The sequence below is a fragment of the Pygocentrus nattereri genome, chromosome 18 (genome assembly GCF_015220715.1).
Source record: "Pygocentrus nattereri isolate fPygNat1 chromosome 18, fPygNat1.pri, whole genome shotgun sequence".
NCBI classification, from domain to species: Eukaryota; Metazoa; Chordata; class Actinopteri; order Characiformes; family Serrasalmidae; genus Pygocentrus; species Pygocentrus nattereri.
In genome coordinates, this window is record NC_051228.1 from 26,040,497 (window position 1) to 26,044,000 (window position 3,504).

The 3,504-nt window shown below is 37.0% G+C and overlaps 1 protein-coding gene across 2 annotated transcripts in view; it reads left to right on the forward strand.

Moving 5' to 3' along the window:
• The window catches only part of il11ra (interleukin 11 receptor, alpha), a 42,197-nt gene extending 38,919 nt beyond the window's left edge, over positions 1-3,278 (forward strand). For both annotated transcript variants that reach the window (XM_017700215.2, XM_017700216.2), the window contains exon 12: positions 1-3,278. This exon is cut by the window's left edge and continues 288 nt beyond it. The gene's annotated coding sequence lies outside the window, so the exon portion shown is untranslated.
• Positions 3,279-3,504: the final 226 nt, after the last annotated feature.

Consider the following 3,504-nt stretch of genomic DNA (forward strand, 5'->3'; position numbering starts at 1 on the left):
TCAAACCGAACATGTTTTCAATTCTCTGACGGCTTCAGCTTTTCCATGCAGACTTGTGCCATTTGGCTGCGGTGACACTTGGAATGCTGTGAAAAAAAAGCATGGCTGTTAGCCAATCGTGGGCCGCGCATTGGGCATTATAGATAAAGTTGGCATTTTCCACGTTTCAATGCAAGGAAAGGGACTTGGTGAACAGTTGCTTATTCCCCAACCTGAACATAGCTGCTAAACGTGGACGAGAAAAAATTAGCCAGCCATTTGGACACTTTACTGATGGAAGCTGAGCATTTTCAGGAGAATTTTTTTTTTCGTTCACATTGAGGTGATGATTACTTCATTGCTTCATTTCTTTGACCTTTGAAGGGTTCTCCTCACGTAAAGCCTCAACTCATTTTAAACCAGGTGGACACATCTGTAAACAATCTTTTCATTGGGCTTGTTTTAAACCATAAGTTGCCTTTAAAACTGAATGACATCATAAGTAATCTCTCTTAAAAATGCATTATCTTTTATTTTAGTGTCTGTTGCAAGACCAACAATAATTACCTTATAGGCCTCATGACAGTAAGTTGGCATTTTGCAGACCACCCCGCCCCCAAACAAATAAAATAGAAAAAAGGAAAAAAAAGTAACTGGTGCTCTGAAAGGATGCAGTTCGTAATGTCCATTTCCCTCAAGAGACAGAAGTGTCATAGAACGAGGCATTCACAGAGCTTTGAAACAGAAAGTGAATGTAATTGCTTGGTCTTACATTAGAAACACATGTAAGGCAGAGTTAAAGCCCCTCTCAGGACTTACCACAGCCATAGCAGGACTAGCACTGAGTATAGTAATAGAGAGCTTGGTAAGCGTTCTTAACGTACATACTGTATCTTTTAGTAGATCGACTGATCACTGTATTATTCATTCATATTTCACCTTTGTCCTTGTCTGATTGCTGCTGATCATGTGGTTGAGTGGAGACTGATTTGCATTGAATATACAAAGCATTATATCACGGAAATTCCTGTTAGTCTCCAAATGACTTCATCCATTATTTGAGTTCCACTGATCAGTAAGCACCAGAGGTATGTAAAGTACAGTACAAACGTCAGAGACCACTCGGGATTTATTTAATATCCTTTAAGTACACGTTATTCATTTTCAGCATCAGGAAAAATGTTAATGTTTGTCAGTATGTAGTGTGCCCGCTCTTTACCTACCTTCTTTACTTAAACACAGCTACCATTATTTTTAAGAGACTTGCATTTTCTGCTTCTCACAGTCCAAGTAGACTCATCAGTCCATAAAACCTCACTCCACATCTCACATGTCCAATTTCAGTGTTTTGCTATAAAAGTTCTTCTTTTTTGTCTGTTTCCTTTTCTCAGTAAGGTCTTCTTAACAGCTACACATCCTTTCAGACTCATAGTGTTGAGGTGTCATCTCACGGTGGAAGGATTAACAGAAACATGGATTTTCTCTCAAAGTTAAAAGCTTTGAGTGCTGTCTGTCTGATAAGGACAGTTTTGGAGGTCTAGGAGGTCTTACATGGTTGTTGGGTGTCTCATTTTTTCCACATCTTTAAATCATTTTTTTAAACTCCAGTTATGGAGAGCATAATTTTTCACTTGCTTTTCTGTGATTTTCCCTTCCTTATGGAAGTGGACTGTCCTATCTAATCCCATTAGAAATATTGTCTGAAAAATCAAAAGGAATTTAATGAAAGGTGGTCTCTGACTTTTGTGCAGTACTGTACATAATTGTGTAGGGAAGCTTTCCAGTGCCAGCTTCAAATGATAAACAAATAGACCCTTGCAGCTACTGCTTACGATTTGAGTCTGCGTTATTCTGATTTGCCCAAATCCCTGAAAGGTCTAAACCTGTAGCAATTCCTGATTGGGTCTTTAAATCCCAAGACCATAATGAACTTCTGATATCTACTTTGAAGCTAATGCATATTCATAATATTGAATATTCAGTTGAAGCTTATCTTCACAGTTGTATTGTTATAGATTTATCTTTATTGTACAAAGGTCTCTATAAAATACCGTTCCCAGTGATATAAAGCTTAAACAGTGCATGTGTGCTTTCTTTGTTGCTTGTTTGTTTTTGTTTATTTTTTCTGATATGTATCCAAAATAAGCACAAATATGCTGTTCTCTGTACAAAGATACAGACATATTGTGATATTGTATCAACTGAATCAGTAATTGTATGTTTTTTTTTTTTTTTTGTTTTTTTTTTGGCTATTATGACTACAGGCATTGTAATCTGTCCCTTTATAATGAGTGCACCGTTTGCGGAACGCTTTCAAAGCTACTACACATCCCCTCCACAGTCTCTTGATTAGAGTTTTAGCGTGCTTGGTTTGTTTTTTGACCATGATGCAGAGCTACAGTCTCATAGAGTGCCTCAAACTTTGGTAGATTTAAATTAAATTGCTGATAAATGTGGATTTTTAAGCTTCCGCTGAGATTTTAAATATGTTTTTATACGATTGACTGAATATCTGACCCGCAGCTTAAATCCAGCAGTCAGAGTGTATCGTGAATTCTCCGCTTTATTACTCAAAACAATTACTCAGAAAGGATTTGCGTGCCTTTAACTTTTCATTTTGGCTGCTTTGATCCCAGCAGTATTGTCGGAACTGCTTTGATTCTGCAGTAGTCATGTCAGGTTGTGGGAAAAGGCGCTGGAAACTTTTAATTCCTCAGCACAGCTCAGAGCTTTGACACTTGACATGTTAGGGAATAGAATGTTAATGACTGAACTGTAGTTGGCCTTGTTTAGTTTTCTGTACTGTAAAAATGTGCATATTGTATGTGCATACCTCTCCTGCCAAGAAGGTTTAGGGAATCATGTTGTATGTGTGTGTGTTCAAGGTATTGATGCAGCAGCTGGGTGGGATTCGACACTGTGTGCATCGAAGTATGTAGAATGTTGAAGGAAGCACAACAATGATGGTGTGCTGAGATGGACTGTATACTCACCTTTATATATGTAAGCCTTTAAATACTAGCAAGTCTGTTTTTCCAGTATGAAACTATGAATTGAATCACAAAGTGGATACATTTAGTTCAGATATCTCTGGTCACTCCAACTATTGATGAACACAACAAAAACTTTTATCTCCATTTTTGTTGTCTTTTTTTAAGAATTTCAAATTACCAGGTGTCTTTTACATTCTGCATTGTGTTAAAATTACACAATGAATGGATCAATAGAAATGACATCAGGGGAAAAAGTCATGTTCCATGCAGTTTTGCCTTGGAGACACAAACTTGCCTTTGTTGCGACACACACAGTATGTATGTATGTATGCATATATATATATGAGACTTATAAAACCTTGTATCTCCAGAATGGTAACTGTACAAGAGACAAATATACCAGACTTTTTTCCGTCATTGGAAATTTACATAAAATGTAAAGGGTAACAGGTTTTTTTCAAATGATGTCAAAAACTGAGGAAAAAAAATGGAGATACAAGGTTTTCTTCCAACAACAGTGATATATATTTGC